General features: G+C 34.0%; 1 protein-coding gene across 1 annotated transcript in view; it reads right to left on the bottom strand.

The window, feature by feature from the left end:
* The window catches only part of yellow-b (L-dopachrome tautomerase yellow-b), a 105,792-nt gene extending 78,822 nt beyond the window's left edge, over nt 1-26,970 (bottom strand). The window contains exon 1 of the mRNA XM_072525223.1: nt 26,677-26,970. The gene's annotated coding sequence lies outside the window, so the exon portion shown is untranslated. The remainder of the gene's footprint in view (nt 1-26,676) is intronic.
* Between the last annotated feature and the right edge of the window lie 680 nt (nt 26,971-27,650).

A 27,650-nucleotide genomic window follows, 5' to 3' on the forward strand; every position in this document is an offset into this window, starting at 1 on the left:
TCTTTATGTTTCCTTTCTTTCGGTGTTAAATTTTCTCTCCCTGCCAGCATTACGGCATGTTTAATATTCTCCCATTTTTGGTCTATGTTATCAGTATTTCTATTCAGTTTCTCTATATTTTGTAAATTTTCTTTGATGTTCACTATTATTTTCTCTTTTATATGTTGTTCACTCAGTCTTCTCACGTCAATTTGTTTCTGTATGTGTTTTTGAATGATCTTTAGTTTTATTCTTAATGTGACTACTACAGGATTGTGATCCGAGCCTATATCTGCTCCTGGGTAGGTTTTAGCTGAGAGTATAGAGTTGCGGAATTATGAATAATAACAAACCTATACTGGAATCAAAGAGCACAAATCGTAATAGATAACGAACTCAGTCCAGAAATTGAATTCAGGAGTGTTTTTTAAGTAAGTACCGTTTTGGAATTAAAAAAAGACGTGCAAAGCTATGGCAATAATTTTATTTTTACATGAAAGCCTGTACCTTAACCTACTTTTCTACATAATTTCCGTGAATATTGAGGCATTTGTCATAACGTGGCACCAGTTTTTGAATACCCTCCTGATAAAATTCTGCCGCCTGACTTGTTAATCACTGCATCACAAATGTTTTGACTTCGTTATCGTCTTGAAGACGCTGACCGCCCAGGTGTTTCTTCAAGTGCTGGAACAAATGGTAGTCGCTGGGCGCCAGATCAGGGCTGTATGGAGGATGATCTAGAGTTTCCAATTTAAATGATTTGATGAGATCTTTGGTCTGATTAGCCACATGTGGACGGGCATTGTCATGCAGCAAAACGATACCCTTACTCAACTTGCCACGTCTTTTGTTCTTCAATGTCTCACAATAAGACGCTGTATTGATTGTCTCATTACGAGGCAAAAACTCCACTAGCAATACTCCTTTTCTGTCCCAAAAAACTGTGAACATGATTTTCCGGGCAGAAATTGTTTGCTTAAACTTCACTCTTTTGGGTGATGATGAATGTCGCCATTCCATGGATTGTTGTTTCGATTCTGGTATGACGTAGGCCACCCACGTTTCGTCACCAGTAACAATTAGGTCTAAAAAATCTTCACCTGTGGTACCGCTCAAGGAAAGTCAATGCACTGCCTAAACGTTGGGTTTTGTGCAAATCCGTCAACATTTTTGTAACCCAACGTGAACACAATTTCCGGTAATTCAAGTTCTCGGTAACAATGCGATACAAAACACTACGAGAATACTGAGGAAAGCAGTCGGACAATGATGAAATTGTAAAGCGTCTGTTTTCTCTCACCTTTTCGTCCACTTTCTGCAGCAAATTTTCATTAACGACCGAAGGACAACCACTCCATTCTTCATCATGCACATTTGTGCGGCCATCTTTAAATGCTCTCACCCATTTCCTTACCATTCCATCACTCATAATGTTTTGTCCGTAAACTTCAACGATCTCACGATGAATATCGATCGGTTTTACGCCTTTAGCACTAAGACATCGTATAACAGCCCGTACTTCACAATCAGCGTGACTCACCATTATTATATTATGTCCCCATTACTATTTAATGTATATAGTGAAGCCATTTTTGAAGAAGCATTACTATCTCAAAGTGAAGGAATAATAATTAACGGAAGATCTATTAACAACATAAGAAATGCAGATGACACCGTGATTATGGCAAGCTCTGTTGAACAACTCTAATTACTGCTAAACAAAACAAACAGTTTACGGAGAGAGATAACTATTAGTAGAGCTTCGAGCGTTTCTGAAAAAAGTTTAAACAAAATAGCTGCTTTGTGTTACACTTTATGTTAAAAGTAAAAACAGATTCGGAAAGTGGAAAAAATTCTATAGTGACGTAACTTTTATTAAAAAAAATTTTAACGTTAATTTTAAACAAAAAAAAAATAGAAAAAAAGTATTGTTTAAACAATTTATTAATTTCTAAAGAGTTAGTGCACTATTATTATAGAATGTTTTAAGACCTATCATATAAAAAAAAAGAATTATCTTAATATCTGCCATAGTTTTGACGTGACAACGTCTTAAATTAGGTTGTGGCTCGGAGTCATTCATGAAAAAGTGTAACGCCCGCTCACGTCTGTTACAGTGAGTCACCGAACGAGAGAGAGGCCCGCCGGACCGGCGAATGCCTTGCGTCTCTCTCCCACTCAAACATGATCGGTCCGCTGCGCGCGCAGCACTAGAGAATTAGGCGCGTTGAATCGGTGCGTGCTTCCGTGCTTGTGTCTCTGTCTTTCTCGAGCGTTCTTGGCGTTCAAGACACATTACAGCAGAAACACTTCCTTTCATTTCATATTTCTCCTATCATCGTCCTATCCTCAACAAAATCACTCAAATAGAAATTAGTTAAGTTTAAGTTTACATGTACAATGTTTTAGTAAACAAAATATATTTCTATAGTTAAAATTTGTGCAATTCTTATTTTCATTCAATTCCTTGTTCCTATTGTGCAATTTAATAATATTCATATCAATAAATATTCTACCGAGAAAAAGACGTTGTCACGTAAAATCTTCGCCCGTAAAACCGACTTTACAGGCAACCGATTTTTTTGAGTTATTTTATTTTAAACTTTTACATTGGAATTTAGTGATGCCCAGAATAGCGAGGAACGGCCTTAAAATGGCTTTAAAAGATGTAAATAGTCCAGTTCTTGCTTTTTTATTTTTCTTTTCTATAGTCAGGAGATTTTTCGCAAATGAAACCAATCGCTACCATCGTTGGAAGCGAGAGAGCGTTGGGGATAAGGAACCTAAGTATAAATAAAGGATTTAAAATCGAATGAATGTCGTTTGGTCGTTGTTTAAAATTTTCAGGTATTTTCAACCAACCCATTGTCGTAGAATTTGTATGGGGGATATTAGTTTAAAATATTTCTAATAAGTAGTACTTAGTTTGTTTATGAACAAAGTTGATGTGAAATGATTTAATATTCTTAAATTCTTTATAGTTTCTTTATTACATTAATTGTGCAAGTAGTTTTGACAGTAATCTTAAAATCAGTTAAATCTTTGTATTTTTATAACATTAGATTTGCTAGCTGATCCGCAGATCTGCAAACCATATGACCAAATAAGTTTTATTATAACTTTGTATATCAGCAGCAACAGAATTATAAGAAATCAGATCGATTACATCTTGATAAGGAACAGGTACAAGAACTCTATTACAGTAGTGAAGACTTGCCCTGGAGCAGAACTCGAACCACAACCCTGTAGTAGCAAATTTGAATGTAAGATTGAGAAAACCATTCATGAAAAGATCTAGACCACAAATATACATTGATAAACTAAGAGAATCAAATACATACCAAGAAACTCGAAATAAAATAAATCAAAGTATCCAAGAAATAAAACAACAAAATAAGAACATTACAGATATTGAAACAAAATGGAAGAATATAAAGAAGACAATAGAGACTGTGGGACGGAAAACATTAACATTAACAAAAGCTGCCAAACAAGAATGGATGACACAAGAAATTCTCGAAAAGATGGACGAAAGAAAAATACATAAAATTAAAAATTAAATTAAATATCAAGAAATTAATAAACAAACGGAAGACAGTCCAGCCAATGAGAAAGAACGATTTATCGAACAACTTCAAGAACAAATGGATAAGAGAAAACCTAAACAAGAAATAATAATAGTGGGGGATCTAAATGGAAGAGTCGGAAGAAAAGACAATGACAGAACAGTTGGTCCATTTGGAGAAGACACAATTAACGACAACGGAGAAAGATTGGTAGAACTATGTGAAGTAAATGATTTGAAAATTATGAACGGATTCTACAAACACAAAAATATACATAAGTACACATGGACTCAAGAGACAAGAAAACTAAGATCCATTATTGACTACATTATCATGAACCACAAAAGCTCCATCAAAGTGAAAGACACCAGAGTGAAAAGAGGGGCAGAGTGTGGAACAGATCACAAACTTGTGGTGGCATGGATGGAATTCCCCTATATCTGGACAAAACAAAAACATACATCGATTGTTACAACGGGAACGACAATAAACGAAAAGAGGCTCAAATTACATCTATTGCAGGAAGAATCAATAAAAGATTTATACAAAAGAGGACTAGACCAAAAACTAGAAGAATTCAGATATGACACGTTAGATGAAATGCATGAACACATAAAAACCTGCCTGATTTCAGCGGCCTTAGAAGCTCTTGGAGAAGACGACCAAAGGAACACCCATCAGAATATCAAATTAAGGGAAGACACATTGAAATGCATAAAAGAAAAGAAAAAACTACACATAAAATACCTAAACACCAAAAAACAGGAAGACTTAGACCTATATAGAGCGAAAAACAGAGAGGTAAAGAAAAGAGTAATAAATGAAAAGAACGAACGATGGGAACAAGCATGCAAAGAGATAGAACGACATATCGGAGGAACGAGAAATTCAGAATCATGGCGAATATTAAAAGCACTTCAACAAAATAAGACAGAGAAAACCCAGATCGGCAAAATTAGTGAAAACGAGTGGCAAGAATACTACGTAGAACTACTTACAGAAAACCGTCCCCAATTTCAGGAAGAGAATATAGAACATGCAGGAAATGGAGCATACGACCAGATAGAAATAAGCCTGGCAGAAGTTAAGAGAGCAATCAAGACATTGAAGAACAAAAAAGCCAAAGGACCCGGAGGAATACCAAACGAAATAATTAAAAACGGAACGGAAAAGTTATTCCGCATGCTACATAGAATGTTCGAAAGAGGACTAAATGGAGAAGAAATACCTGCGGAATGGACACAAGCATACATCACATCCATACATAAGAAAGGAAACAGGAAAAAATGTGAAAACTATAGAGGAATTAGTATAATATCGTCGGTAGGTAGACTTTACGGGAAAATTATTAAAGAAAAACTAGAAACTGAAATAATAGGAAAAATTGGAGAAGACCAAGCAGGGTTCGCAGTAGGAAACTCATGCCTAGATCATACGTACACATTAGAACAACTCATAGAGAAGAAAATGGCAAAAGGTAGACCGGTCCATCTGGCCTTTGTTGATCTAAAGAAAGCATATGACTCAATACCTAGAGTCAAATTATGGGAAGCAATGAATGATCTAGGAATCCGACAAACACTAATAAAAGCAGTTAAAGCACTATACAAAGAAAACAAAGTAGCTATTAAATGTGGAAATAAAGCCTACAATCCATTTAAGACGACAAAAGGACTTCTACAAGGCTGTGCTACGTCCCCTAGTCTGTTTAAAATATTCTTGGAAAAGACACTCAAACCATGGAGGAGAAAGTGCGAAGGAATGGGCATACCAGTAAGAGACGAATACCTATACACCTTAAGTTTTGCCGACGATCAAGTAGTCATCGCACAAGATGAAGAAGATCTCAGCTTTATGCTCAGAAAACTAGAAGAAGAATATAAAAACAACGGAATGGAAATAAACTTAGAGAAAACCGAATACCTAACAACAGAAAACAAGGATATGAGAAACCTAGAGATAGACGAGGGAAGACAAATAAATGGAACAGATAAATTCAAGTATTTAGGAACCATAATATCGAACCAGGGAACAACAGAAGAAGATATAAACAACAGACTGAGCCAAATAAGAAACTGTATAAGACAACTAAACTCAGTGTTGTGGGATAAGAACATTATGATAAAGACAAAAAAGAGAATATATAACACCCTGACATATGGGTCCGAAAACTGGACAATAAACAAGAGAAATAGAGGTAGAATAAGAGCAGTAGAAATGGAGTTCCTGAGGAGAAGCTGTAGACTTACAAAAAGAGACAGAATTGAAAACGCAGAGATTAAGCGGAGAATGGGAGTGCAATCAGACATAATCGACTATATAGAGGAGAAGAGACTATCCTGGTACGGCCACGTCAGAAGAGCGGACAGAGGACGCTGGATAAACAAAATCACAGAATGGAGCCCGATTGGAAGAAGAAAGAGAGGAAGACCCCGAAGGTCATTCAGAGATGAAATCGACGAGGCTATGGAGAAAAGGACCCTGCGAGATGGAGACTGGAATGACAGGGAAAATTGGAGAAAACGGTTGAGTGAAGGAAGACAGTGAAAACTGTGGAAATCCTTAGTAGTAGTAGTAGTAATAAACAAATAAAACAGAAAATAAAGCAAGCTAAGGAACCATGGATGTCCATTAAATGTCAAGAAATTGACGAATGTGAGGCAAGGTATGGCAACACCCATAAGAAAGTTAAAGAAATGATTTCAGGAAATCGTAACAAACCAATCGGTCTATTAACAAATGCAGGTGGTACCACTATAACTGAAACGCAAGACAAATTACGTAGATAAAAAGAATACATTCACAAGGCACTAAAAAAAGCAGAAAATGAAATGTTTTTAGAGGATACAGTTCTTAAAATCGATGACTTAAATGCAGCCAATTATTTTCTTTCCATAAGAAACAATGAATACTGTTCCTATGAATGTTTATTGGAAATAAGCCATAATTTTTTTGACGTGTTGATTTCCACTTCGGAAATCGTTCTCAAAATAAATTTTTTTAAAGAAACAATGAAAATGAAGAAGCCAATACGTGACGTCATTTGACCGTACAAAAATGGCAGGAAGTGGGCAGAATTCGAATAATTTTGTTTTAATTGAAGTAATTTGTAAATTTGGTCTGAAAACACTGCTAATGTTTTATTTATAATCTTTTTTATTCTTGACTCAACAAAATAATTTTATGATACACTCAATATACATCCGCAAAAATGTACAATTCGATAAAATGCAGATTAGATTTAAGTAGTTGCGGTCAAACACATCACTACATTGATGGAATTTCCGACTGGTGCGTCTCCGTATTGACGTTGTTTTGGTCAACTCTTGGATTTTACCGTGTGAAACTTGCAGCGTATCTATGACGATTTCAAGTATAAATTCTTTTGCATTCATTAATAAGTGTGCAGAAGAGATAACTATTTAGAAACTTCGAATATTCATAGTGCGGTTGGACAGCAAATCACCCACGTTATTGTATTTGTTTATGTTTAACTTTGTTAACCAAAATATTAAACACATACGTATTATTTTTTCTGGTAATAAAAGAAAGCTGACGAAGTAGTAATTTTGTATACAACTGTGTTTTGGGATTCTTGGTTGCATAACTTACTTTTGCCTTGAATTGTAAACTTGAAAACAATTTCTTTATGTACTGACTTCTAACATTGAACGGGTAAATATTCTACTCTATTATTTTGACATTCACTCAGACAAATATAAGTTTTTTAATAATAAATCAGTCGCCTATTATTAAAGTCGCCAATCTCCACCTTGACCAATTTTACAGGAACCGCGAAATTCTCTGGTAGCTTTATTTCGGTTACGATTTGCCTAATTATTATAATTTGTTTTAAATATGTAATGAGGATTTTGTTTCACACACATTTTTTATAGTCTGTCAAGTATCTACTGAGAAAATTTAAAAAGAAAAATAAACATTGGCGATTGTGATACTAATATTGTAATTTTGGTTACTTTGATACATATTTTGCTGCCTCCAAGTCATTTGAAATGGGTCTAGTTAAATCACAATCCATTTTTATCAAAATTAATTTTATTTTAATGAAATTTTAATAAAATTACACAGATAGTGCTATATTTTCTTCACTTTTTGGACCACAGAACGAGTCTTCTCCTGATAGGAACTACCTATTGCAAAGAAGCGTATGCATATCGAAGAAAAATAAGATGAAAATGACTGCTGGAGTTCCAAGGGTCAGTCCTGGGACCTACACTATGGAATATTTTATACAACGGGGTACTAGAAGTAAACAAAACACAAGGAGTAAGGGATATTACCTACGCAGACGACCTAGCCCTACTTATAGAAGATATGAATTGGGTATTATAAACAAAGTAAATAAAGTAATAGAAAAAACTTTGAGATGGATAGAGAGAAAATGACCTAAAACTTGCAGTAGAAAAGACAGAAGTGATCATCTTGGGGGGACCACGGGATAGAAAAAAAGGTAAATTTTCGGTTCAGAGGCTCCGACCTAAGACCCCAGAAGACCGTAAAATACTTGGGAATCATACTAGACGACAAAATGGCATTCAGACACCACATACAAGAAGCATGTCGGAAGGCGAAAGAGAGGACCTCGACCCTTAATAAGATAATGCCGAATGTAGGAGGCCCCGGGTCACACAAATATCAGTTATCCTACAGTCAATCATGTCTTACTATATGGGGCCCCAATGTGGCATGAGATCCTCAACAAAGCAAAATATAAAGACATGCTTCTTAGGAAGCAGAGGAAACCATTGATCAGAGTATGCAGCACGTACAAGACCGTATGAACCATTGCTTTACAAGTAGTGGCCGGTGCTGTACCGGTGCATATCCTGGCTAATGAAAGGGGTCGGATGCACCAAAGGGGCAATGGAGCTTTAGGTTCAGAAACACAAGAAAGAAAAAAGAGTTTGGAGATCTGGCAGGACTAATGGTCAAGGGAAACAGACAAGGCTGCCTGGACGAGGGCCCTTATCCCAGATGTAGTAAGATGGTATGAGTGTAAACACAACTACTACTTCACCCAATTTATGACGGGACATGGATCTTTCCGGTGTTATACATATAAAATAAAAAAGATCGAGAATAATATGTGTCCCGAGTGTGGAGTGGTGGATGACGCGCATCATGTGGTATTCGTCTGCCCTGCATACAATGTGGGGCGAACCTTGCTGCAACTGCAAATAAAAACAATACTATTTGTGAGAAATCTTCGACTCTTTCCAGGCTTGTTCAATGTCCTTAATAGAAGAGTATAATGTTACGGGATTTTTGCCTTCTGGAGATATCTCCATTATAATTGATTCTACTGCTACATTCTCAATCTTCAGATGCATTGGTCATCTAAAAGAACTTCTTAGTCGATCTAAAAATATCATTTTCACTTCTTTATCGGAAACAATTTCCGATACCAGACCAACGTACCATGTTTTCGAAGTGATTACTGTAGAATAACTATTAAGTAAATCTTGGCAACTATCATTGCAGCCTAATAGTTGGGAAATATTACTAGTGCATGGCTTATCTGTTGCCATCTGTTCTTTTTGCTGCGCTTTTTCTCAATTTAATTCAATGGTATTTTTCTGCGATGAACTAACATCTCCTTTTAAAAAATTTCCAGGCGTATCATCGTCGATATCATATTTCAAGCTTATATCGCTATCGCACTGTCACATATGCTCTTGCATTTCTTTTTCCAAATCTTCGTTGGTATCAGATTGGCTTACCGAAATATTTTTTTTTCGAACCTTTTTCTTTGTTCTAGTTTGTGGAGTTTTATCTCCTTTGCCTCTTTTTCGTTTTGTAACTTTACTTTTTTTCTCTCTTCTTCTTGACGCAGTCATTCTAAAACCTCTTTGGAAGGTAAAACTTCTCCATATTGAAGTTGCTTAAACCGCATTTGTCTTTCTTTGACTGGTGTTGGAATAACCGAACTTTCTACATTCGTCTTTAATTTATTTACGAAGAAATCAATTATATTTCGTTAAGCGGCATTATCATTTGTTAATTCGCTTACGGAAACGTTGAAACCAGAAGTCATTTGACTGGTATCAGCATTTTCCAAACTTGTGGTTAATGTGTCCTCGGCAGTCATATGTTTTTTAATGGTAGATTTGTACCTAGCTAACGCAACTTGATCATAATCATTCTCTGGAAATTTACTTTGGTCCACTGGCAAACAACCTGTACCAACAAGAACGATGATATCCAGAGTTAGATATTTTATCCATAAATCTTTGATGGCAATAGAAAAATCTTTTTTCGACATTTTGTTCTTATTGATAACACCCAAATATTTTCTCATTTCTGTGAGTAATATTCTATGCCATCCTGTTTTTAGAGGAGTAAAAACAGAAAAACCTAGAGGCTGCAGTCTGTGCGTTAGATGGCTAGGAAATCGAAATAAAATTATTTGGTTTTGTAAGGCAGCTTGTACAAGTCTTGCACTTATATGGCTTTTGTGTCCATCAAACATTAAGAGTACTTTTTGAGTAGGCTCCACATTTGGCAGTGATCTTTTAACTTTTTTCACATCATAGTTGATTGATATATTTGCACGACCTGTGCCACGAATGCGTTGATAAAGCGCTTTATTTTTTTGGCCAATACCCTTAATTTTGGAGGGATCCGTACAAAATCCAGACTCGTCGCAGTTGAAGAAAAGCTCACAGTTGAAAAAGAATTTGTTGTAATTTTTTGTAATGATCTGCTACCAGCTACAACAAAAGGATCAGAAGACAGGGCCCTTTTATTTTGAAAACTTTGTGGTTTCTTTAATGATAATCGAGGATGTCGATTCATAAAATGCTTATACCAATCTTAACCGGGTTTATTTTGCTTGAAAGGAGTGGAAATGTTTGAATCTTGACAATAACTTTAAACGAAAGATATTAATTCTTCATTATCCATGGGATAATCAAAGTCGACTCTCGCTAAAATCTAGTTGACCCTCAACTTCTTTCGAAAGGGCATTATGTCGACCAGCGCCGAGATATTCCAGTGAAGTTTTTCTTCCATTTATTCGGATATATATATTCGCTTCTTGGAACTCCATAATATTTTGCAACAGAGCGATAAGAACGGTTGTGGTTTTTGACGTCGTTTCCGACAGCTTTTACGTTTTCTGTCGTTTAGGTTTTCTCTGGTCTTTTTTTTAATATATTTTCTTACCATATTGCAATTTATTTTAACCTGTAACGTTAACTGTTAGGCAGGGCCGCCGCTAAGGTATTGACCGCCCGTGTGCAACTTAATATTTGCCGCCCCCCTTCCAATACTTTCGACATACATACTATTATTTAAAGAAATGTGCAAAAGGTGCATAATGTAACAATAATAATTTGTAAATAGATAAATACTTACTTGAACATTTAGACTAATCTCCATGATCCAACGTCCATATATTATCCTAATGTATATCTTAATGTATATCCTAATATCCCATCCTAATATTCTAATTTAAATGTCCTTTATCCTAATTTAATAACCATGATCCAACGTCCAGAATATGTATATCCTAATATCCTTATTTAAACGTCCATTTAATTAAAATAAACCGTGAATAGAAACATAAACACATAAAAAAACTAAAAACGCACTTTTCGGGCTTTCGTCTCGGCAAACTTTATATGTTTATATCTTTAATGTCCAATGTCGCACACACTTCGTGTTCTATATTCTATATTCTTTATCCGCAGGAATATTCAACTGTTTGGTACTTTTTTCTATGGTTTGGACTTCGCTTGAAGTTAAAGGTCCCAAATTTATATCCGAGTCCTCTATATTTTCATGTATGTTTTTCATCAAAAATGATTTCAGTGCACCGCTAAGTTTTTTTTTTCTCCTCAGTTTTTGCCTCTTTTATTTTTCTATATTGAAAGCCTGAAAGTCGTTTTCTTTTTCTTTCGGACATTTTGAAATTATCACTTATTGACGAAGCCGGGCGAATTTAACAAAATAAATCCAAAAACACTTCAAATAAGTTGTCCAATAATTTTTCTCCAAATAATATGTAGCCGTAACGCATATACGAATAAAATTGCTCTAATCTCGACGTTACTTTGAAATACAGTAACTACTGTGCAAAAGAAACGGATACACTACTATATTTTACAAACAAAATCGTTTATCAAAAGCGTGTCTAAATTGATCGAATTCTCAACTAAGACTGAACAAGACATAATAGCCCATTTATAAACATAATCATAGAAACAATATTATAACAGAAACTTTACAGCCACTTGCCTAAATTCTTGTAAAGCATCTACGTGTGAAATCCCAAATAACTGAAGTCCGAAAGCCGCCAGCCGCTTTCAATTAAAAAGTATTCCCAAAACTGCTTTATGACTACCTGCAAAAGGGCGGCATTTCATACAATAAATAATATTTTCTGGCATTTTTTTTTTAGATTAGGATGAAAAAAAGAAGTATACATGATAAATGAAACGCGTTTGAGTATTATCCAAGTGTGCGATGCACACTTGGCACACATGGTAGCGGCGGCCCTGCTGTTAGGGTTAATTGGGGACGCGTTCGCAATTGCCGCAAAATTCTGGAGACACAAAATAAACATCTCACAAAGGTTTGCGGTTAAATCAAGTATTAAAAAAATGTTCTACTTAATCAATTAAAGCCAGCTGTGATGAAAAACATTCAATATTTTAAATATTTTTAAGGTAACAGTACTTACCGTAACAGCCGACCAAACCGATACACCAAATATTTTATAGGTTAATTTTCAGTGTCAGGTGCGTTAAAATAACAGCTTTTTATTGTGAGTTCGTAGATTGCTAGTAGATCTCACCTAAGTATATGTAGAAGGGAGATACCAAGACAAATTCAACATAGCGCTTTTATTAACGATTTTTTTTTTTCGATGTCCTCATTTTTCCCTGTCCACATTTACCCTGATTGACCTTATGTTTTTATTTAAACAATTCTACTATTCGTAAAACCATAACTTTCAATAAGGAGGCATTATAACAAATATAACAAATAAAGAATACCGAGTAAAAGTTTTAGAGTAGGTACTTTTATTTTTATTGCTGCTTTAGAAACAAAAATAACAAACCACTTGTGATAGATGCGTTTTAGTTCTGATAATAATTTCAATAGTCATAATATTTACTCCTTAAAACCTTGTAAGAAATTTTAAAATATGACAATAATTAAAATTAACCTAGAGACAAGAAACAATCTCAAGATAACAGTGAATTGTATAGTACTATAAATACCGCATAACTCCAAGGTTGGGAACAAAATATTTAAATTATATTTATGGGTACAAGTACATTGCCTTGCATATTATATAATTAAAAATTTTGAATATTGAATTGTATTTAAATTCAGTAAATGTCCTAAATTGCTTGGAGTTGAATACACAGTCATGAGAGCATACTAAAATTAGGCTTATAATTTAATTTGCAATATATCACTTCTTAGTGGTCATGTAAATTAGTTATTCACCAGTTAAAGAAATCGGTGCACAGATTCAAAAGGATGGTCTTCTGTTAGCTTTATAATCTTGAGATATCTTTATCTGTCGTATTAGTTGTTTCCATCCAATCTCTTGCGCCCCTCCCCAATATTCTTTTACGTTCGTCTTTATAAGTTCATTTTCCACGTTCTGGACGTTCCTGTCCTTCGTATTCCGGTCAGTTCTATTCCAATATTCTTTTATTATTTTTAATGTCTTCATTTTTATGTTTTTATATGTTTAGACTCCGATCTTTGATATCCCTCTCAAATAGTCTGAGTGAGATAATCCTAGTAGGTAGTACAGAGAAACTGGGTCAAGCAAAGCAAAAGGAAAGCTCATAAGTGGTCTAAAATTGACAAAAGATAACAGCAGAAATCATTAAACTGATCATAGAAGATCAAATAGATAGAATTGGTCCTACAAAATTTCTTGAATCTGGCTCACTCATGTGGTATCATCAATGTACGATTGAAACTATGAAATCCAACATTACTGAAAACATTTAATTATCTGCAATGAGACATAGTCAAACTTGTTTTTGTATTAGTAAAATAGTTGGAATATTTATTGTTTTTTTGTTAACTATCACTATGACATGTTTTTATGTGTTTAGACTCCGACCTTTGATATCCCTCTCAAATAGTCTGAGTGAGATAATCCTAGTAGTACAAAGAAACTGGGTCAAGCAAAACAAAATAAAAGATCAAAAGTGCTATAAAATTGGCAAAATATGTTAGCAGAAATCATTAAACTGATCACTTAATTGGTTTTACAAAATTTCATGAACTTGGCTCACTCATTTTGTATCATCAATCTACGAACCAAACTATGAAATTCGACATTACTGCAATGAGACATAGTCGAACTTGTTTTTGTATTAGTAAAATAGTTTTTGTTTTTTTGCTAACTATCAATATGACTAAGTGTGTTTGTGGTTTAAAGATTGGACAGACTGGCGGCAAGAAATCAGGAAAGAAAGATTTTAATCTACTACTCGAACAGGAACAGCAGGATTCGTCTGCACATTTAATCACTTGCAAGAAATATTGCGATTCACGGACATGAGTGCTATACCATGACATTAGATTCTGATGAAACATCGTAGTTCACAATGTTTATTTTTCTCCAGACTTTGGTTCCCAAGCGTGCTGAAAAATGCGTTTTCTCAAACTATCATCAATAATAGTTTTTTTGTTGTAGAGATGAGAACCAAAATGTTCATGCAGCAGAATGAGACCTGACAGTCGTTTGTTAAGACAGGCCATGAGTGTATGCCCTCCTCCCAGATGCATTACACACAGTTAACAGAGCATTCAGGTACTTCTGACGTGTTAAATGGCAAAATTCTTGACTCTTCGATAGCGCGGGTTGTCATGCGGCCCACCATCTACAAAAATATGATGATCATTGGCTTCACCGTATTCAATTTTACCATCATTAAGGGTTTGTATGCAGATACTGATAAAAGTGACTCGAAATCGTCGGCATGGGTGTTCGCTGTAGGGAATGCGTGCTTCCCACTCCTTATAGATAGGTGTGTCGACCCGCTGTAACTAATACCACCTTACCGAAACCATCAAGCGCCAATTTTAAAGGTCAAGGACAGCTAAGGATGAAAATCTCCCCCTTTTAATGACACTTAGGTTCTCCAGCAAAGTTCATCTCCAACAATTAAAATAGTTTGGAAATGTTATGAGAGTAGACACAGAAAACATGAAAAGATTTAGATTATGGGAAGATTATTTAAGGAAAGGTCCGGTACATGGTCCAAAATCACGAGAAAGATCCCCAACAAGATGGATCGACCAAATTACATGAATATGCGAAATACCTATGCATGAGGTAAAAGAAATGACCAAAGATAGAGATCTATGGGAACGAACAATACACATCACGATGACCACTATACACCCTCCGGGGGGACAGAACTGACGAGACAGACAGCAATGTATTTCGGTGTATTACGTATTTAAAATACTAGCGAATACTGAAAAAAAAATGGCCAATGGATTCCCCGTAAAATACAAACAAAAAGAAGAAAATAAAAAAGTTTACAAAACAATCAAGGGACTCATCATAAAACCTTCTAAAAATCTCTAGTTATTTTTATTTCAGTAAAAAACAACTCCCGCCCTTATAACGTACTGTAAGTTTTAGAAAACTCCCTTCCCTCAAATTGCGCTACATAATACTTCAACGCCCCCTCAATTATAGGAAAAGCACAATCAATATTTAATAAGATCAGAAAATTACTTTGCAGCAATTACCTGAGACTGCAACGCCAAGTACGAATACTGAAGTGTTGTGTGTTTTCGGTGATATTGTATGAAGTGGAAGAAAAGATGCTAAAAAAGACATTAGCAACTGGAAGAACATTTAGAAGGTGAACTTACAGGAGAATTTAAAAAATATGCTTTGTGGATAAGCTTACAAAGAACGACGTTTTGCAAAAATGAAAAAAGAGTAAAAAGATAGCGATGTCATGTGTTTGGGAAAGTATGTACTATTTCTTTTCATATTTTTACTATTAATATTTCTGTTACGGTACTGTAATGTTATCTAATTCAATACTATTCTAACGACTTTGGTAAAATATATTGCTTCCTGTAAACTGGTTGTCTCATGTATTATGTTAAGTGCGGAGAATTTGACTTCCTTTGTATTCTGTGTCACAAATATGCACACAAGTGTACGGTTTCGTATTACGGTCTCAATTAATTTAAATTATTGCATTCTAAATCACAATATAATAGGGTGATTTATTGATGTACCCTCTTCTACCCAACGGCCAAAAGATTCTTTTCTGACCTGCAATCTAAAAACACTTCATCCCCAGACAGCGATCGAGACAGACCTAGTGCGTGATAGGTTCTCGCCATCGAGCGCCGGCCGGCGCCCCGACGCGCTACCAACGAGATTTCTTTGGCTACGATTCAAATATTTCAAAAGGTAAGTCTATATTCTTTGTACAGACAACAATAATGAGTAAGACCAGTTTCTTTCCTAATTTATTGACAGTTATATTTGCTATTTTTCGCTAATTGATTTACAAACAAATTATTCCATTTTTTCGTTATTATTATTTATCGAATATCATTTAACCAGCGACCTCATTAAGTTTTATACAAAACATCCGACTCGAAGGACCAAAAGAGGAGAGAGATATATGTTGCTCACGATCAATAATAAATGGCAAAAAAAATGTACGAGGGCAAAGATTGCTGAACTTCTTACACCAGAAAAATTTATCCATGATAAACTCTTTTTTCGATAAAAAGCCTTAGCGTAAATGGTCAATGATCAGCCAAGATGGCAGTTTCAACAATGAAACAGATTTTATTATAAAACCAATTTTCAATAGAAAGCGACCACAGATTAATCGGAGCTAAGATACTATTAAATTTCAAATTCTAAAGAACAAAGACGATCCTAAAAACAAGAAAAAAGAAATGGATTCCTTCAGAAAATAACGAGCTGTATGAAGATGCACTAACCAGACATATACAAGACATGCAAGATAAAATAGAAGATGTAGATCAAGTAAATTATGGAATAACAAAGACTCTAAAAGATACGGAAAGGGAGTGCTGCCCGACCATTCTGACACAAAGAAAAACTAAGCAAAAATACCAAAGAGCTAATAGGTAAAAGAAGACAGCTGACGGAAAAATACGGCTCCAACTAAACAACAATAAAGAAATTAAATAAAGATATCCAACGGTCAATCCGAAAAGATGTAAGATAAAACAATACAAGAGAAATAACGAAAATAATTCAGGAAAACAAAAGTTTAAAAGTTTTGAAGCGAAATACGAACAACATAGGCAACAAAAATATGTACAAAATAAAAAACAAAGATGGAAAAATTACTACTGATAGAACCAAAATCCTTGAGGTTGTCGAATTTTTTGATCGCGAAATGTATGAGAGCACCGAGTAAAGGCAAGATCAGCCCTTGCCCAAAATTACAAACCAGGGATCAGAATTAATGCCAGAAGTAACTCCATACGAAATCAAAACGGCACTATTAGAAATGAAAAATAACAAATTCCCTGGCGAACATATAAACTTTTCACAAAAATTATCAAAAAAAGACTGGACTAGAGAACAAGCTGGATTTAGATCGGGATACAGCACTAATGACCACTTACTAGTGATAAAAAAGAACCTGATAGAGAAGTCTGCAGAATACAACAAATCATTTGCACTGATATTTGTCGACTACGAAAAAGCATTCGATATTATAACCTACCAGTAAATGTTAAAAGCATTGACAGAATGCTGAAGAGACCATCGCTACAGTATAACATAATCAAATATATCTACCAAAATGTAGATATAAGACTATCTGAACAAGAAACAAATAAATTCTGTATACAGCGAGGAGTACGGCAAGAAGACACCGTCTCTCCAACGCTATTCACGACGCTTTTAGAACATACTTGTAAGAAGGCACATCTGAACGAGCATGGTATTGACATAAATGGAGAGAAGCGAAGTTATTTGAGAGTTGCAGATGACATCGTCCTTATAGCCGATCGTATGGATAATGCAATAATAATGTTTGAAAAATTATATCACGCTTCCTTGGAGGTCTGACTAAAGATTAATATGAACAAGAAGCAAATAATGAGTAATCTGGTGCTAAATCGAAATATTGCTGTTGATGGAAAGAATATTGTGCAGACTACATTGTATAAGTAGTTGGGATATGAAATTCGGTTGGGCAGAGATAACCAGACGTATGAGCTGCCACGTCACATAGAATTAGCCTGGGCAGCGTTTGGTAAATTAAACTATGTATTTAAATCGGATACCTAAACGCCTCAAAAGGAAAATCTTTGACCAATGTGTGTTACCTGTACTCACTTATGGAGCAGAAATATCAACACTCACAAACAAGGCAGTGAATAAGATTTGCGTGATTCAGGGGGCTATGGAGCGCCAGATGTTGGGTGTCACTCTGAGAGACCAAATCCCAAACGAAGAAATACGTGGTAGAACAAAAACAACAGACGCTATCGAAAAAATCGCGTCGCTAAAATGGAATTGGGCAGGACACGTCGCCAGATTATCAGAAAACCGATGGACAAAACATATTGTCGAGTGGAGACTAAGACAAGGAGCAAAACTGAATGCAAGCCGCACAAGACATAGACAGATGAAAAGAGATGAGGGAGACCTATGTCCAGCAACAGAGGACGCATGGTTGACGAGGAGGTTGATGTAGATGATGACTGTTCAGGAGAAGCTTAGGAACACGACGTGTATACTGGCTAAATAGGACACGGTACTTGAAAAAGAAGTGCTTTATGTGAGTCACTTTCGAGGTAAAGAATATCCCGATAAATTTTTTCTAAAACCATTTTCTCTGGGATTAGAGGTGTGATATTTCTGATCTCCATATTAGTATAAGATTTACTACCTTTTCCATTAATTCGCGTATTTAATATGTTACAGTAATTGGTACATATTAGAAGGTTCTAAAATTAATTTTTTAGGTTTTATAAGGGATAAAATAATAGCATTTGTGTGATGCAAATTGATGAAAATTTATTATATGGTTTTTTGTAAAGTCAAAATTTCTATACGAAAAGTCAGTCATAATACTCGATGTAAATCTATTAGTGCTATTAGTGCTAAATCGTTTTCAATGTAGTTTCCACTTTTTCCCTTAGTTACTTCCAGATACGATTAAGTATTTTTCGGCTCCCAGATTACTCTTGATGAACTGTCCAGCTGCAACGCTTTCTTTGGTCAAGGAATCTTACAACTTCATTGCCTTGAATTCCTATACCAATATTTATCCAAGTAACTTTTCTAAACGACCCATTTCTAATTTATGACTAGTATTTAGTTCTTCAGTAAATCGATTAATATCGATAGCCATCACGTTAGTCATCACATCGTTTTATAGAATATCTAGAAAAACACAAAGTACTTTGTAATCAATATGGCCTTAGAAAAAAATGTAGCACTACACCAGCTATACAGAAAATTGTGAGAGATATATAGTTGATGGCTTGGAGGAAGGTCATTTTGTGTTTTCGACATTATATGACTTATCCAAAGCTTTTGATTGTGTTTCGCATGAATTACTGTTGGAAAAAATGCATAAACACGGTATTAGGGGAAACACTCTTAATCTATTTAGATCATACTTAACACATAGAAAACAGCCAGTTTTTCTTAATAACAGCTATTCTGAGTTTAACACTGTCGAATATGGAGTTCCTCAAGGTTGGATATTATTACCCACTTTGTTTCTTATTTATCTGATGGATTCATTTCTCTATACTTTTCCTATAAAATGTGTTTGCTTCGCAGACAATACAACTCTCATTAATACTGATATTAATCAGCATAATTTAAAAATAATAAATAATAGATAATGATACCCAGAAAGCAAAAAAAAAGGTTTGTACCTAATTGTCTGAAGCTAAATGAAGAGAAAAATCAGAATTTAATTTTTAGATCTAGATCTTTATTTATCTCAAGAAATAGTGTTAAACTATTAGGCATCTTCCTAGATGATAATTTGAATTGGAGTGCTCATACAGATTAAGTTCTAGACTTGCTGCAAGTATATGTTTTTAATAGGCAACTTAGTTTATATGGTTCCTAAAAGTACCCTTAGAATGTGCTACTTTGCACTATTCCATAGCAATTTACAGTACGGAATAACTGTTTGGGATAATTCTTGTTACGCAGATCAAATTTTTAAACTCCAAAAAAGAGTAGTGAGGATACTTGTAAGAGCAGAGTGTAGAGGACACTGTAAACCTTTATTTCTGGATTTAGGTATTATGCCACTACCTTTATTCTATATATATGAGACGCTGATTGAAATTCATGCCAACAAAGGTAAGTTTAACATAAACTCCAACTGCCTTGATCACAATACAAGATCTAGAGATGCTATTGGAGCACAACCTTTTTTGGGTTGACAAAGAGCATAAAAAATTCGACTGATGTTGGTTGTATAACGTTTTGACCGATGAAATAAAAAGTCTTCAGTTATTATTGTTTAAGCTTAAAATCAAGTCACACTTTTTAAAACGTTTCTATTCAAAAACGAAGTATCTAAGTACAACTTTTACCCAATAGTATTAGTTTGGTCAAGGTATTTGTCTATATGACGATATTTCAGGTTTTTATATTTTTATTTAGTGTATTTGTCGTTTCTTAAATTGTTAATATTAAATATCTGTTTGTAATGTTTAAATTCGCACAAATTTTGTATGTATGTATGTAAATATTGTCACTATTCCTTTGACTTGTCAAAAACAAAACTATCTTTATATATTAACTAAATAAATTCTATTCTATTGATTAGTTGGGTTAGAGATGCATTTAAGGCAGAATAGAAGTAAATCAAAAAATCTCTTTTTTTTTAAATTTTTCAATAATTTCTTCTGTATTTGTTCTGTACTTTTTCGCGTATCATTTATAATATAATGTATTTCCCTAAGTATCCCAAGTAATCAACATAAAACGCGTCTAATGTGAAATTAATGAAGAAAAGTCTGATTTTAGTTTATCCCATTAAAAAGCAATAAGAATTGGTCTCGAGATTTCTTATATACAAATAAAATTGTTAACTCATTGTAATAAAGATAAAAAAGAAAAACAAATTTTACACCAGAAATCATTTAATCCTCGTTTAAATCGTATTAAGTTTTAACAATATTCTAACACTAAAACATTTTACTTTTATTTTAAATATAAGGAAATTCAAGTCATGGATTATATCTGAAGCTAATATAGGCACATTCCTAGATTTAAATGGATTCCTTATCATCAATAAGAAGTTCAAAAACAAACATACTACGCACGAGCGTAATGGTGATACAATTAAAATGGTGATACCCATAAAATACCGCCACGGAAAAGTGGAGAGAACTGTCTGAGTTTCGTTTTTTTTTTTTATATTGGAACGTCGAATTGAAGGGCGCTGGCAAAATTTCCAATATCTTGGCTTCTGTGGCACGTAGTATTTTTTTTTTTTTTTAATTGAGGTACCTTACCAAAATAATAAGAATTGTGCTCTTTTCACCATTCAGAAAATCCCGGAAAAATAAACTAATTAAATTTTTTATAATAAAGTTAGTGAATTTTACTATCATTTCGTATGAAATATTTAAATTTTATTGATTATTGAATATGAATGTTATGAATATGAATATTCTTTTGAGAACGATTTCCGAAGTGGAAATTTAAACGTCAATAAACGTACTTTAACCTTTAATTGTGGCTTATTCCCATTTAAATAGTAATTACATGGACTACATGTTTTTTTTTAGAACACTAAAACAAGAATATGAAAAATGGGGCCTCAATATGAATATGTCAAAGACATATATCTTAAAATAGGAGGTGATGAAGAAGATCCAGAGTTAGAAATTAGAAACACAAAAACATGCAATGAATATAAATATCTCGGATCTATAATATCTAAAGAAGGCACTACCAAAAGAGACATCAAAAACAAAACTCAGCAGGGAAAAAGCGGTAAACATTCTAAACTCTCTACTATGGTCTAAAGATATTAGACAAGAAACGAAATCAACAATCTATCGAACCTTGGTAGAGCCTACTTATGGTGCAGAAGTTTGGCAGATCACGAAAAAAGATAAAAAAAAAAGAATAGAAATAGCGGAAATAGATTCTCTAAGGAGAGCGTGTGGTATATCCAAAAAAGATCATATCGGGAATAAAGATATTAGAAGGAGGACAAATACTGTATATTCCAGTGTAGACACAACTGAAACGAGACAACTAGTGTGGTATGGTCACGTGAAGCGAATGAATGAAGATAGATGGTCAAAGAAAGGTTTAAATTACATACCACAACAATGAAAATGTACGGCACATAATGAGAGATAGAGCCATCAAAGCAGACGAATCATCATCATCACGTAGCGCTACAACCCTGGGTGGGTCTTGGCTGACTGTACAACTTTTTTCCAATTTGTTCGGTCTTCCATCAACCTAGGGTCAAATGGAATGTTCATTTTTCGGAGATCTGCTTGGATGTTATCTCTCCATCGCATTCTGGGACGTCCGAGTGGTCTTTTGCCTGTGGGAATCTTATACCCATACCAAAGAAGACGAATGGATGGACAGAAAACGATGGCGGTCGAAATGCGAGAATCGAGAAGATTAAAAAAAATGCTCATGTTTCCTATTGATCAGAAAAGGTTTTTATTGAAAGGTGTTCCATTTTACCAGCTTTTTATTGAGCCTACTAACAAGCACGTGGCATAAAAAAAGTTATAATTGTTAATAAGATGAAAAGTCAGTCCTTTTTCAAACTGTTTTTTAGTAACAAATTTAATAATAATCGTAAACTAGTTCGTAAGGTTTTATTATGCAATTTGCAATATAGTAAAATTTTGCAATGGATTGTATATTTTATGTTTTATTCTGTGATATTGACGATTTATGTAATTTTAGTAAATTTTAATTGTTATTGTTATTATTACTTTTTTTTTAACTTATATAAGCTTTTTCCATAAAATTGTAAAATTTTCAGTGACAATAAATAATATTTCTAAGAAAATGTTGCAATTTTTTTTAATATAAGTACCGTAAAAAAATATACCCTTATAGAATCGATTTCGATTCACACAATAGCTCTAGAGTGGTACTTGGTGGTGGTCAGTACTTTCTGCTCGATTACATATATGTACAGGCAAGAAATCAACAAAAATAGCCAAACACATAAAAAAGAAAAAAATAACAGCAGCTTTTAGAACAAACAATAACTTGGGCAAATACATTAAAAACAACAAGAGCCAAAATAAAAAGCACTTACACAGTGGTGTATACAAACTTAAATGTGGCGACTGCCCAAAAACTTACATCGGTCAAACTGGTAAAACTTTTAACAAACATACAGTAGAACATAAAAGGGATTTCAATAATGGATAAACAGATTCTACGTACGCACTTCATTTTCTATATCTTAATCATTGTTTTATTGACAAATTTCAAATTCTTCACATCCAAAATAAAGGCCTTAAGCTATTTTTATTAGAATCTATGCAAATTAACAAATTAAAAAATACAGACATATTTCTGAACTCAACCTATTCAGTTAAAAAGACTATCCAGTGTAAACACATTCCAATAATAAATCACTTGAGAAAGGCACTCTACCAAAACAGCTGTAGTTATTAGATATTACAGTCCAGTTGTCAGAGAGTTGATCCCTAAAAATCATACAAACAAGCTGAATTTTGACAAGAATAATAATTTTGGGACCCCAAAAAGATGCAAAAAGTTTACCACTTTTACCCCGGGCTTCCCCCTAAAACTCCCCCCGTACAATGAAAAAAAAGTAAAAAAATCGATTAACCAAAAGAATCTGTACACCATAGAAAAAAATGTTTCAAATAAAAAATATAGCTGAGGTAATTTTAAACAAAAATGTTTATTAGCGTTTTTTGTGTAGAATAAACCGTTCTCTTAGAAACAATACTTGAAGCGACCGTCGATTTTGAATGTCAGTTACGCACGCGAAATCAATGTTCAATAAAATTTGTATCAGCTCGACGGTAAAAATGTGATGTCTTTTGATCCAAGTATCCCATCGACAAAAATCAAGATGCGTTATAAAGGTAGAGAGTGCAACTTTTGTCTTCAGTTGTTGTATTTTGCCGCGAATAGACTGTTTTTATAAAGGTGTTAAATAAATAAACGTCTCGCGATTTTTGCCATTTTTTACGATTCTCATGAGATCAACAATCAAAATTTCCGTTTTTAAAAATCAATATTTAAAACCTATGACATGAAATTTCAAATTTGATTTATGACAACGAATATGAGGCATTTGAAATATGAATAAAAAACGCAGAATTTAATGTTTTACACTACAAACGATCACACGTCACGGAAAATGCCTCCACGAAGACGATTTTGGGTATAGTTTATAGCAGAAGGTTGGTTCTTTTAAAAAACGTAATGGTATAATTAAAAAAAATAAAGTTTTAAACGTTTTAGATTGTTTGTGGAACTTTAAATCCAGCGTTTTTTAAGCGTATTTCAAATGCCTCACATTTGTTACCAAAACTTAAAACTAAAATTTCATGCTATAGGTTTTAAAGGTTAGGCTCTAGTAATCGAAACTTCATACTGGCCAGTCAATTAAAGGGATAGATTGTATTGATCTCATTCTTCTTCTTCATGTGCCATCTCCTCTAAGAAGGTTGACAACCATCGTGGCAATTCGCACTTTCGATACCGCTGCTCTAAAAAGGTCAGCAGAAGTGGAGTTAAACCAAGCTCTCAAATTGTTTAACCAGGAGATGCGTCTTCTTCCGCGATTCCTTCTACCCTGTATTCTTCCTTGCATGATTAATTGCAACAAGTTATAAAGCTCGCCCCTCATGACATGTCCCAGATATTGCAGTTTTTTGACTTTAATTGTATTTAAAACCTCTTTATCTTTTCCCATTGTTTTTAACACCTCGACATTCATGATTCTATCCACCCAACTTATTCTTAATATCCTTCTGTAGGCCCATAACTCGAAGGCTTCTAATCTGTCCGAAACATCTTTCATTAATGTCCAAGCCTCCAACCCATAAAATAATATGGAGAACACGTAGCATCTCAGAATTGTTATCTTTAAAGAAATTGAAATGTCCCTGCTGCAGAGTACTTTTTTCAGTTTGTTGAAAGAATTTCTTGCCTGTCCTATTCTTGCCTTAATCTCTTCTGTGTATTCATTATTTTCGTTAATTATTGTACCCAGATATTTATATTTTTCAACTTTTTTAATTTGTTCTCTATGTATTGTTATGTTTTCTTGGAGCTGTTGGGCTTTTGTAATTACCATAAATTGTGTCTTTTTTGTGTTTAGAGACAGTCCGTTTTCTTCACTGACTTCTACCACTATGTCAACCATTTGTTGTAAATCCTCACGACATTCCGCTAATAAAATAGTGTCGTCGGCAAACCGTATATTATTGAATGGTCGGCCATCTACTTTTATTCCCATAGTTAGTTCTTCTAGTGCTTCCTGGATTATTTCATCTGAATACAAATTGAACAGAGTAGAAGACAGGACACAGCCCTGTCTGATGCCCCTCTCAATATGTATTTCATTTCAAAAGACCTTGTTCTCTTTTACCACAGCGATCTGATTATAATAGATAGCGCTAATGATCGTGATGTCTCTCATATCCAAGTTTTTCTTTTCAAGTAATTCGATAAGACGGTTATGTCTGACCTTATCGAAGGCTTTGTTGTAATCCAAGAAACACATATATACTGGCTGATAACATCCATGCACAGGTACATTCACAGCGAACAGAGCTTCCCTCGTTCCCAGTGCATTTCTAAATCCAAATTGTGTCACTTATGTCCTGCTCAAGTTTGTTGTGATCTCAGCATTGATCTCATGAAAATCATAGAAAATGGAAAAATTGCGCCACGTTTATCTATTTAACACCTTTATAAAATCTGAGTTTATTTGCGGCAAAATACAAAAATTGCATACAAAAGCTGAACTCTTTACCTTTAAAACGCATCTCGATTTTTGTCGATAGGACACTTAAGTCAAAAGATACCAAATTTTTACCGTCGAGCTGATACAAATTTTATTGAACATTGATTTCGCGCCCGTAACTGACATTTAAAATTGAAGGTCGCTTCAAACGTTGTTTTAGAGAAAACGGTTCATTCTACACAAAAAGTGTTAATAAACATTTTTATTTAAAATTATCTCAGCTACATTTTTTATTTAAAACATTTTTTTCTACGGCCTACAGCTTCTTAGTAAATCGATTTTTTGGCGTTTTTACCCCCCTATAGGGGCGGGGTTAGAGGGAAACCCATGGGTAAAAGTGGTAAACTTTTTTGCGTCTTTTTTCTGGTCCTAAACTGGAGTTTCTGAGTAAAATTCGGCTGGTTTGTATGATTTTTATAGGTTCAATGGCATTTTCGTCTCTGAAAACTGGAGTAATTATATCATTTTAATAAATTATTAAGCAAAAATAATGCCAAAATGTATCAATGTTATAATTTTTTTTTACTTTGAATAGGCCTGCACATAGACCGTTGTTATCTACTGGCATAAAAATTGTTCTATCATACATTTCCAAATAGTCTTTTATCATACAACAAGACATTATCTACTTAATATTGGCAACACAAATGGATCTATTTATAATAGTTTATAGCGGAACTATTAAGTATATATTTAAAATGCAAACTAGCGGTAAAATATATCCTCAACAAAATGTTTACACATCGAATTATTCGGCACAAAATAATATTCAAATCGTTATTCTTTTTGGTTTAAACTCGAATAAGGTTGTTGATATTGTAAAATATACTGTATAAACTATTGGTATGTAGGTTTTTTATTAATCAATTTATTTGTTTTGTATAATAATTGTCAACAATAATTTTTAGTTTAACAGGTTTTTTGTACGCGATTTTAAATGAATATCTTAATAAATAAAATAAATAATAAATGTTTTATCTGATTAAAGTACAGTTAGCTTTAAATTGAACAGTTACATATAGTTTTGATCACTTAAAGGTTATAAGAGCTGCGCGACACGATTTTTCCTCTTAAAATCCTTAAAGTATCACTTTGACACTAATAGAAAATAATAAACTTACCTTTAATATTTAAGTACAATTATTATTTCTAGCTGACACGTTCTTGACTTTTTCACATCATCAAAAGTACCCACGAGATACTGCGGCAAGTAGCGCAGCAGCACACAACAATTCACTAAATAACAATAATTTGCCGACAATTTGAAAATTAGTCCAGTGCCCGTCAACAACTGATTTGATGGTCGGTAAGTATCATGGCACGAGGTGTGGTGTTTGTCTTGAAACAGTTGAAACTGACCTTGGCTACTTCTTACAACACACACATAGCCATCGACATGGGTAGAGTGAAAGTGTAAGTCTAGATGGTCGGGGATGGTGATGATCACGTCGTCATACGGGTATTTACTTATTTCGAGCGATCTAATAGACTTTTTATTGACATAAATTTTTTTTCGCTCGATTTTTTTATATTTTGTTAGCTGTGAAATGGAGTTTTCGTCATAGTCCAGTCAAATCAAATGTTAATATTATCCGTTGCAAGATAATTCGGATGGAATTCCCCAGATTAAGAGACTGGGCCGATAACAAGTACAAAATCACTGTACTCCCTTAATGCTGTAACGAATAGTCACCCTTAGTCTATCGTTACATTAGGTTCAATTTTAAATTATATCCAAAGTTTAAAAGTACTTTACTAAATGATACAAAGTAGGTGTAGCTAGGTACGTATTTCAATTTTGAGTTGTTAACGATTGGTAAATAAAATTTTAAGCATAATTTTGTGTACCTATTTAAATTTAATCAGTTAATTGCATATGTACAGTGGAACCTCGATTATCCGTCAGGGCACTGGACCAAGGGTATGACGGATAATCGAAAAGACGGTTAACTGAACATTAAAAAAAAAATCATAGTATAACTGTCAAATTTTATTTGTATGTTTTATTTGACAATATAGGAGGGATTTATGTTAGTAGAGTCGAATCAATTTGATTTCAAATATTCCGAAATCTTTGTATGTTTTATTGTTACTT

Source organism: Diabrotica undecimpunctata, chromosome 3, assembly GCF_040954645.1.
Source record: "Diabrotica undecimpunctata isolate CICGRU chromosome 3, icDiaUnde3, whole genome shotgun sequence".
Lineage (NCBI taxonomy): Eukaryota > Metazoa > Arthropoda > Insecta > Coleoptera > Chrysomelidae > Diabrotica > Diabrotica undecimpunctata.